Source organism: Leiobunum rupestre, chromosome 7 (genome assembly GCF_980474605.1).
Source record: "Leiobunum rupestre chromosome 7, qqLeiRupe1.1.hap1, whole genome shotgun sequence".
Taxonomy (NCBI): Eukaryota; Metazoa; Arthropoda; class Arachnida; order Opiliones; family Sclerosomatidae; genus Leiobunum; species Leiobunum rupestre.
Genome location: NC_143390.1, coordinates 59,697,961 through 59,708,790, shown reverse-complemented (window position 1 = coordinate 59,708,790; position 10,830 = coordinate 59,697,961).

Below are 10,830 nucleotides of genomic sequence, written 5' to 3'. Positions count from 1 at the left end.
GGACAATTCTTCCGAGGAAAGGTATATTTTGGCTTGCCAACTTGTTTTAATTATACAGTTCTGTATCATGTTCCCTTTGTTTCACCAAGTTTAGTGTAGCTAGCGATTTTTAGCTAATTTACGTTTCGAATAATTAGGTCTTAGTCTAAGTTGGTTTTAATGACGAGTTCGGTTGCACTTTACTTTTGTATGCTTTTCGTTTTATCTGACTGTCACATTTTATCCCATTATCCGACTTATGTTAATATTGTTCTAAATTATTGTAAATTTAATTTTTATTTATGTTACCAAAACTTACCAAATGTCAAAATTGTTTCCGATTTAATATCCTGTGTTTACCTATTATGGTTATGTTATTTCCAAATGTTCGATTGTTAGCAAATTGTATCTCGCACATCGGTACCGCTGGACTCACTTGTTCTTTTTTCCCCTTGTCTCATGGACTAAAGTAACTAATATGTCTTCCCAGGCCGTTTTCTTGCCTTGCCCTGAGTGCGGGAAATGTTTTAAAAGTTTGAACGGTCATTATGGTCGTTCCTCGACATGCTTTAAGCCTTCCGCAGCGTCTGTAGTCCTCCCGGACTCCTCATCTGGCGAAGTGTATGGTGACCTCGTCGGTTTACTCGCTAATCTGAAGTCCACCCGGTGCGTTATTCGTCATATTCCAAAGGGTGCACGAAACATGACGGCATTGGGTTTGTCAACCGTTAAAAACAATGTCGATTCGTGTCCGCGGGCCAACAAGTTTCCCTGACAACGTCGGTTAAAAGTAACAACCAAAGCTTTCAAGAGGGTCCAGTTAACCTTTACCGTTCGCGCAATTCACAAGCCTCGCGCCAAAAACGTTTCACGCAAAATAGAGCTATTGGTAAGGTCTTGGTCGCTAAGCTCGCCGATGGAGATGTCACCGGCGCAGTTCGCGTCGTCTGCTCGGAAGACTCTTTCGCGCCCAATGACTCTGCAACTTCATGCACGCTGGCCAAGTTCCATCGGAGCTTTGTCCCATTCTTTATGGGGCCTCTTTATGCGTACTAAAAAAGAAAGACGGAGACATCCGTCCCGTAGCCGTCGGCACCACCCTTCGCCGTCTTGTCGCTAAGTTGGGGTGCACTATTTCACCTGTTTTATATCACGCCCTAGATCAACACCTACCACAGCAAAAAATGTGTTGTTTTCCAAGTGCTCCTAATTATTTTGGGCTAAGGGACACCAAAGCTCTTAATTATCCCTTTTAACCAAGTGTATATGATAAATCTGTTTCAGTGCTTTTAATTCACGTCATGCATATTCGACCATCGACCAACAATCTCTGGAGTAATGGTCCCCTTTTAGGCAATGAAAACACCGACGATTTTTATGAAGAAATTATCTCTTCTCATTTCTAAATTTTTTACACTCTACTGTACTTTGACCTTCTATGGAACGCCGTTTCGGCCAAAATTAAGAACGGAGTCTCTTGCCTATGTAGGGGGGTGTCTCAATCTTGGTTCTCTCTGTACTTCGTGGCAGGGTGTTGTATGCGTGGTGTGGTGTTTCATTCGAGGCGGGGGGTTGTATGTGTGGCGGGATTTTGCCAAAATTTAACTCCTTGGGGGGGGGGGGTGAAACAATAGAATTGCTCCACCTGTGCAGTTCTATAAAGCTCCCTCATTTAAACATTTTAACGAAGAAAAGTGTTATTTTCTGTTTGTCGTATGGTAATTTCGAAAAACGATTGTTCATCTACATAATTAAAATAATAATAATAATCAGCTTGGCTAAAAACCCAAGGCACCACCTTAGGCCTAAGTCATCAAGCGACTTTTAAAGCCATAAATTCAGGTGGCCGGGTTACAATGCGTAGGAGGGTACAATTGTGGACCATCGTGAATAACTACTATCGGGAGCCGGAGGTCTTTAACTTAATTTACTTTTATTCGGAGTGCTATTTTTACTTGTGTTATTCAAATGGCAAAATCTTTTATGTGTAAGATGTGCGGGGCTTTATATTAAACGCTTGATTTTTTATGTTATTTTGAAATCGACTTTATATAGAGAACTATAATTTAACTCGTTTCGAGGAAATTCATATAGATGGCGTGAAACAGAAAAAAGGCACGAAGGAAGGTTTCCCAAACTCAACCAAGAAATCCGCGAATGTAAACTTTGACAGGTTGACGAATAGATAGGGGTTGGGTGAGGAGTTCTTAGAAAGCTATTAAGCGGGAGCTAGAAATGGGTTAAAGACTGTCAAGCACTCGCCGACGCAGTGTGTCGCACCTTTTGTAGTCTACATTCGTTTTCCTGTCCCGAGGCAATATCCTTTGAGCCGGTAGCCAGTTTTATGGTCATAGGAAATATTTTGCGAATGACAGCAGTGGGAATGAATTTTTGGCGGTGTAGGCTACAGCTAAGTAAGGCTGTCTCAATTTGCTCGATCAAGCCATTTTTCTCAAAAACGTTTTAATCTAGAATTCCTAATTTTTCAGGGTTTATTAGTAATGGAATAATGTGAAATGTAAATTTCAAAAAAATTTAAGAAAGTTTCGTAGTTTTTAATATGTTGGTTTTTCACCGGTAGGCGTCAGACAAAATGTTTCGATGAGAAAGTTGTTGGGCATCTTAGATTTAGGCAATATATTTATTTTTTACAAAAGGTAACTATTTTTTATCAGATAAAACATATCTCTGCCAAAAAATTGGATGGGGGGGGGGCATTGGAGGTACAGTGGAGGTCTACAGAGACCATGATTTTTTTAGTTTTCTGACTGAAAATATCGAAAAATATTTTCGCCGTTTTCAATGGTTTTCGCGCTTTTTCGCGTTTTTGCCGGTTTTAAAATTTCTGGTGCTCACCAATAGTTTTTGCCGAAAACGCCCTTTTTCGCCGCAAAGTGGAAACACTGATTGGTTTATCGTATTAGAAAATTGGGGAGTCTATCGTAAGTTACGTAAGACATGAAGCGGGTTTGATATAAGGGGTCCAAAATGGCCAAAAATTGCCTTACGTGTAGTTTATAATAAATCCACACTACTTAAGTGGCTCCTTGCATCTGGTTAAATTTGGGACTCCCACTAAACTTAAAACTTTCATTCAATATAAAATTTTAAATAATTTTTTTCATATTTTCTATGATAGTTTAGTGTGAAAAATATTTTTTTGGTATAAATTAAATAAAGCTAGACAGTGTTGCTTCTGTAAGTGGCAATAGAGGTTTCTGATGTCAATATAGTCCTCAAGCGACAGATTATCTCTGACTCAATTTAGGTAGATGCTTCGTCTGCTAGAATTGGTTTATGTAGGCTTTTTCGTTAAGAACCACGAACTGATTCCTTTTCAACCTTAATTAAATCATATGTTGATTTTACCCTAATTTTGGTGAACTACATCAGCTCTCAAACTGGACAAAAATCTAGGAGACGACTGGCAGACTATACCACCTGCGCCATTTTGTATGCAGTTCGCCAATTATAGAACTTTTCTTTGGGAAACTGGAAAGATTTAACGTTTTACGAGAGAGAGAGCGTCGAAAGTTGGCATACATCTTAGAGATAACTTTTACTGTTTGGTGGGGGAGCGACCTTCACATATAGCTTCTCCACGTCTTTTATTTTCGAGACGAGCGACCTGACCTTGAAGAAAATCGGGCCACTTTTTCTACCAATTCACAAATTCTTCGATTTCTTTCCACTGCAAAGATAAATTGACGGCTGCTGACTAATCGCAATTCAACAGTCATTTCAAGAAGGTTTCAGTATTTCCGGGTATATTGTTATTATGGCCAAAGGGGGGATTGTATAAGACCAAGTTTTATTATTCTCGCGCAAAGAAACTCGATTCGGTGGTAAGGTTTGGCTATCCTTCGAATTGAGCTCGTTGAAAGTTAGCTACTTTTTCTACGTTGGTACACAGTTGGTTGTATTAGATAGGTGCTCAGTCTAGTTTTTGAAATGGGCGAAAAATCTTTTCAACCTATATCGGAACAAACAATTCGAGAGGCTTTAAATGTTTTGAGAAGCCCACAACTGTTAGGCATATTGTCAAATGCAATTTCTCCGGTATCAAGTGAACGGTCACAGAATTCGGCTATAAGTACTGTGCAAGAAAATTCAAGAACTTCATTCGGTTCTGTTCAAAGTGAAGTGCGACAAATATTTCGCTCGCCTAGACCAACTGGAACACAAAGTCAATCAAGCTCTTCTAACGCTAATCAATTCAATTACATGGAATTTGGTAGATGCAGATCAAGAAATTCTAGGTATGTTAATTGGTTAAACCTGAATTTACACAGTGATATAGTGGGTGGTTTTCTAATAATTTTAAATTCTGGGTCATTCCACGCCAATTCGAGTACTCATGTCACCATAGTTTAACGGATATTAATGAAATTTTACACACTGTAATAAGAATTTTCCACGTTTTTTGGTTGTCGTATGATTACAATTCGTACCCCCTTAGCGTTCTTGTGAATAGTATTTCACCAGATTTTGAGAGGGTCTTCCATAAAATACGCCTTAGAGGTAATCTCCCCTATAAAACGGCTATCTTAAAGTGTAATGAATCGAAGTTGCACCTTTTTAAGGGTTAGGCTTAAATAATTGTGACCCCCAAAAGGGCTATCTAAGTGTAATAAATCGAAGTTGAAGCCTAACCTTTAAAAAGGTGAAATAAATAAGACCCCCTGTGAGTTCAAAAGTTCAAAATGGACCTTAATTAATTAAAACCCGTTATTGATAGAGCATTTTCAACGAAGTTTATGTGAAAAAGATTCAGAACCACTGATTAACAGGATTAAGCTAAGGCTATAGTTATAAAGTGAAAGGCGTCGTAACAGTGTTTCCACTTTGCGGCGAAAAAGGGCGTTTTCCGCGAAAACTGTCTCGGTGGGCACCATAAATTTTAAAACCGGTGAAAAAGCGGCGAAAACCATTGAAAACGGCGCAAATTGCGGCGAAAATATTTTTCGTTATTTTCAGTCAGAAAAACTAAAAAATCGTCGTCTCTGTAGTCCCTCTATTTTGCCCCCTATGTCCACCCATTCAATTTTTATATATACCAATAAAAAATTTATAACATTTGAAGAAATAAAATGTATTTTTTTTATATAAAAAAATATTGCCCAAATCTAAGATTGGAAATAAAGATAAGTAAAATATGCAGTGACACTCACTAAAAAAATTAAGGAAAATGTATGGGGGGAAATTGCGGCTAAAATCGACTATAGAACCGGCGAAAACTGGTAAAATTGCCCCTAAAATAGGTGAAAATCTCTACCGCAGAGTGGAAACACTGCGTCGTAAGTTTGAAAATATCTCTGGAACGGGCCCTAAATCATTAAACAATTTTAAAGCGCCCATTATGGTTATATTTTACCATTCTTATTAGTACAATTGTTGTTATTAATAGTATTTAACTAATGAATATTATGATTATGATATTATTTTTGTGGTATTGTTTAGAATTGAATTGCTCAAGGCTTCAGGGACATCGTTGGTTGTGCCCAAAATGGCACCAGGTTTAACACTAACTGGTGAAGAAGTTCACAGTTGTTGGGGGAAAACTACACTCTATATTAGGTTGAAAGGTTCTTCAATTTCATTAAAAACTGAAATAGCTTCAAATGAAGCACCTGAAACGGTAATTTCCGACGAAGAACTCCCAGACATTTCATCGTCCCTAAATGGTAGTTATTTTTATTCAAAATTACATTATTGGAACTTAGTAAGTGTAAGAATTTAACATTCATTTTTGAATTAGTGGTGTGTAGTCCTAATCAAACATTTGAACCATTAACATCATGCAGTTTATCAGCTAGAGAACCACCAAGTTCTACCGAATAACAGATTAGTCAAGTGCTAGCCTCTGGGGTAAATTTAGACCTTATATCTGTTTTTCAGAATTAGGATATAGAAGAAAATATATTAGAAGAGCACGTTTTAATTGAAATCCCAATGATAGAAAGCCATCTAGAAATAAAAGAGATTTTACTTAACTTACACCAGCAAATTAATGAAGACAGTACAGTGGATATTAACGTTAATAGAGTTAATGTTCTAGATGGGGCTTTTAGAGCATTGAAAAGAAACTCGTTAAAGCCAAATTTGAGAGTAAGCATAGTTTTTACTGACAACAACGATGAGGGAGAGTTTTTTAGGTTATTTCTAAAATAACTTATGCATTGTAAAGTTTTTGAAGGACCATCAAACACCAAAAACCTTGCAATGCATTCCACCGCAGTTAACCAAGGGTTATACAAATTAGCAGGAACTGCAATCGCGTTGTCCTTAGTACATGGTGGTTCAGGGCCACATTGCTATTCAAATACCCTCTTCGAATGCTTATACACTGATCCAAATAAAGTAATTACATGCCCAACAAATATCTGCGACATGGATCAAAGAGAAAGGGTATTGGATATTTTAAAAGCGCAAACCATGGAGGAACTAGAGTTGGCTGTTGAAAAAGTGGCCGATATAATATCTGTGGCTGGTTTTAACTAACACGTTTCTTCCCTCGCGCAGAAAGAAAAGATTTGTTTAGAGATTAGCCCCTATCTTTTAATTGGCCGCCATTTAGCAAATTTAATTCAGTTTAAAATAGGACTAAACACAGGTGTACTACAGGCCATTTGTATGAGCCCTCAAAATTTAAAAAAAATAATGATTCAATCTAGAGATAAAATTAATCGTACATTTAAAATAAATTTCTCGGAAAGAGGTAGTAACCGTTACTCTAAAGAAAATGTGGAAGTTGGCTATTGGAAGGACTTCTTAATAGATGTGGAGAAAATGAAAGTTCAGTTTCATTTAAAGACATTTTCGTTTTCGCAACCGGGGCAGAGAGTGTACCCCCTTTGGGATTCAATCATGCACTTTCCATTGAGTTCCTCCATGATCCTCTACCCGGAAGTCAGATTTTAAGTAAATATCCAATGACAAATACATGCAGCTTAACATTAAAGCTTCCGATAGTGCATTTTTCTTATGACGTATTCAAACCTTCTATGGATGGAGGAATTTTGTGTAGTCCGGGTTTTGGGCTCCCCTAAACTTTACTACTACGTTTCACAATATCAAAATCTTAAGGCTATTTCTAAATCCGTACATGTACATTTATTTTTTTCAGTAATTATCAGGATTCCCATAGCATTACTTACACTTCAAATTTGTCAATATCATAATTAGATCTAAAAACTATAATTATAGAGATTGAAGGCACATTTGTTGAGGTTACGTTAATAGTTAGTGTAGGGAGCTGTTGGCTCACGTGGCTTGAAGGGCTTGCTATCACCCTCCTACGCATTTTAACCCGACCTTGATTTCACGTCTTTCGTCGAGTCTGTGCGAAACTGGTGGTAATACAAAAAATTATAAATGTAAGAATCGATAGAATCGTCATCCTCCAAAACTAAAATAATAATACGGTGCTTTTGCTACTACCATAAATGGAAAATTTTTAATTTACAAATTTTATATTAGAATCTAGATTATTCATTTAGGCAAGGCGATTGGCAATGGAATGACGAAATAAAGTAAAACTAACATTTTTCGGTACAAATAATTAGTAAATATGAGTCAATATAAGATTTTCTAAAATAAAACTTTCAAAATTAAGTCTATTTTTGTAATACTGTAGAAACAATAAATCAATAACTGTGATTATGATATAAAACGATTTAGATTAAAGTATAGTCGAGGTTGACTTTCTATAAAATAATAGTCCTTGTTTTAATCGTTTAAAAAATGTACAACTAAGGTTTTAGAAGAATTAGTAGCTCAATAGATTTAAAACTATTTTATCGTAAAAAATAGTTCAGTGACTGAAGTTTGCTATTCGATTTGTAAATCATGAATTTCTCATCTACGGTGTAGCAAAAGCATATGATTGTATTCTAGATGCTAAAATTCCATTTAGTTTTAGAGGATTGGAGTTTCTATTAATGACATATATAATTTATTTTAGAATCACCCCGAACGGGTCACAAAATTTAGAAACTCACAATTTTGGAGAAAAAGGTTAAAAGATGACTCTTAGTTAAATTCATCTACTCTGACCATTTGTTACTTAAGTTAAAAATGTTTAATGATGATAAAACAATAATTAGCAGATATAAACAGGTATACACTCATTTTCTTGCGATTCTAACACTGTTTTACTGTAAGAAAATAGGGTTTGTAATTTGATGTTTGCGAACCTAATTGAAATTTGTACATCATTTTGTAAAAAGTGTTTTTATGAAAATACCTTAATAAATAAGAACCAAGTAAACGGTTTAAAATTTAATTATTCCTCTTTAGGAATTCTTAAATGTGTCAATAATTTCGAAAAAGACAAAATAATTACATAAAATAATTGATTATATATAAAATATACAATGAGTTTAAAAACCATACACCCAAAGTTTTACGGACTCTAGAGGTTAATATTTTGATTCAAAAATGTTATCTAATTTTTTTTGTATGAGGCTTCGCTTCAAAGTTAGGAAACATTATTCATGGTATGAATTAGCCGTGGGACAACCTATTATGTTAAGGGGTCATCCATACATCGTTTTTCCTCCGAAACGATGGACCGTACGACAAAATGTCAGAGTACATTTTCGACTCAAAATGGCCTGTAGAACCCGTAGAAATAAATCTATCACGATCAAGTCCCACGGGCTACTCTATTATTACGAAAAGATCCATTAAATCGAAGTTTGACAAAGTGTAACAATGGGGAAAGGTGGTTCCAAAAAATATTTTTAAGTACAATATTTGAAAAGAATCCGTTTTAATCTACTTTTAAATTGTTTAAAAACTAAACCAGAGATAAAATTAAAAAACTACCGCTCTAAGGAGCCTATAAGCAGTGTTGGGTTTTAGTAGCGACAGCTGCTTATAATATTTATATATCAGCTGCTACTTCTTCTTGGTGCATTCATGGGCGCAATTGTACCAATGGTAGGCGCAACTCCAGAGGGGCCCCCCAAAAGCGGATGATATTTACTAATAAGGATTCTAATTTTTTTAACCACAAAATCCAACAGCCATCAGGGGCGCCTCTACAGGATGTTGAGATTTTGAGGGTCCTCAAAATCCTCATAAAGGGGCCTCAAAATATCCAAAAGGGACGTAAAAATATAATAAAAGGACTTAAAATATTCAAAAAGTGGACCTCAAATATCTTAAAAGGACATAAAAATATCCAAAAAGAACGTAAACATTTCGAAAAAGGGCCTACAATTGGAAAAATGAGTAATGTTTAGAATATAATTTATTTTTTAATACAAAATATAATAATTCTAAATTAAATTAACTGTTGTCCATTTGTCCAATAGTAATAGGGAATCCACCTCAAATTCTCAGTCGCTCGCGAGATGGGGGCCTCTAATTTCCAAGCCTATGTTTGAAAAAATCCAAGCGATGCCACTGACAGCCATAACCCCCAAAGGTTTGTCTGGACTGGAGGCACGACTGACTACAGGAGGTCGTAAGACGTAGTACAACTTTGAGGCCCTTTTCCCAACCCCTGGAGTTTTTAGTTTAAAAAAAATACATTTTGCACCCCCTCCCCCTCGGGTCGCAAAAATGGGTAGCCTAAAATTGGTCAATATGGGCCCCTAAAAATTAGGTGTCTTAGGTTCGTGTCTATCGCGCCTATGTATAGAATCACCTATTGGCGTACGAGTCATTCCTTAATTGACGTTGAAGCCAATCTCCATGAGTAGAGACGTACACGTCCCGGTTTATGCATTTTCAAAACTTGCTTAAATGCCGACTGCATATTTATTCGGTTAACTCTGTCTTTTACTGAAAGGTGGTTGCTTGCAGAGCACATATGCCACGCAGTTAAAAAACAGAGTAAACCAAATAACTATGTAGTCGGCCTTCAAACTGTCTAGTATAGATTATCACTTCGAAAATACGATTTTTATTGGTGAATTATCTTTGTTCGGCTCTGAAGTCAACTCCGTTCCAATGAAAATTATTTTTATTGATAGTCTGTTTCGACAATGACATCTGTCGTGCGCAGCGAAATAAAAGACGAGAACTTCTCCGACATGAAATCCGTTAAACCTTTTTCCTCTTATTTCAAAACAGAACTGGCCGTTAATTTATTTTTACACGCGCAAAATAACACCTTTTTTAACAGCAACCATAAACTCACTTTCACGCGCGCGTGCGCTATATAAACATTTGAAAACGAATATAGGTACATGTACTATACAAAATTACGATGTGTACAACCGAACATTCCGCCCGCCTTGAAATAACGAATTTCAAATGAGATAGTAAAAGTCCGAAAAGTTACATTTGCATACATAAATAACCCTTAGTAAACAGTTTGAATACAATTAAAATCAGTCTAGTGGTAACTGGCATAATTTAACTACGGGTCTTTTCAGTGATTTGTCAGAGGTTCTGACAGTTACGACGCGAACTTGATTGTCTTGTCCTGGATGAAGTTCAGTGATTCTTGCCATTCTCCACTTGGTTGGAGGTAAATCTTCATCTTTGAGCAAGACCAAGTCGCCGACTCCTAGATTCGGTTTTGGTGTAGTCCACTTTGGACGTTGTTGAAGGCGAGAGAGGAATTCATTTCGCCAACGGTTCCAAAAGTGCTGCAGTACTTGTTGGCCCAATTGCCAACGTGACAGGCGGTTGACGTTTTCAGAAGTGAGATCTGGTTCGGGTATTGCGGTGAGCGCATCTCCGATTAGGAAATGTCCAGGTGTCAACGCATTGAAGTCGTTTGGATCCGAGCTTAACGCCGTTAAAGGACGTGAATTTAAGCAAGCTTCGATTTGGCAAAGAAGCGTTTGCATTTCTTCAAAGTTTAGAACCATGGTGCCAAGAACTCGTTTCAGA